Genomic DNA, 441 nt, shown 5'->3' with positions numbered 1-441 from the left:
GGCCAGCGCTCCCAGGCCGGGGAGGGCGCCTTCGCGGCAAAGGGGAGTCTGCCGGCTGCGGGGGTCTCGGAGGGGCGAGTAGGTCTACCCGGCTCCGGGAGGCCGCGCCGAGGTCGCCGCCCGGCCCGCGGGCCCGCCTTCCGGGCCGCGGCCGCCCGGTCTACACGGCTCCGGGAGGCCGCGCCGAGGTCGCCGCCCGGCCCGCGGGCCCGCCTTCCGGGCCGCGGCCGCCCGGTCGACCCGGCTCCGGGAGGCCGCGCCGAGGTCGCCGCCCCGCCCGCGGGCCCGCCTTCCGGGCCGCGGCCGCCCGGTCTACCCGGCTCCGGGAGGCCGCGCCGAGGTCGCCGCCCGGCCCGCGGGCCCGCCTTCCGGGCCGCGGCCGCCCGGTCTACCCGGCTCCGGGAGGCCGCGCCGAGGTCGCCGCCCGGCCCGCGGGCCCGC

The sequence above is a fragment of the Apteryx mantelli genome, unplaced genomic scaffold, assembly GCF_036417845.1.
Source record: "Apteryx mantelli isolate bAptMan1 unplaced genomic scaffold, bAptMan1.hap1 HAP1_SCAFFOLD_147, whole genome shotgun sequence".
In the NCBI taxonomy this organism is placed as follows: domain Eukaryota; kingdom Metazoa; phylum Chordata; class Aves; order Apterygiformes; family Apterygidae; genus Apteryx; species Apteryx mantelli.
The sequence above is the reverse complement of the archived record's forward strand: the minus strand, read 5'-3'. Positions refer to the sequence as shown.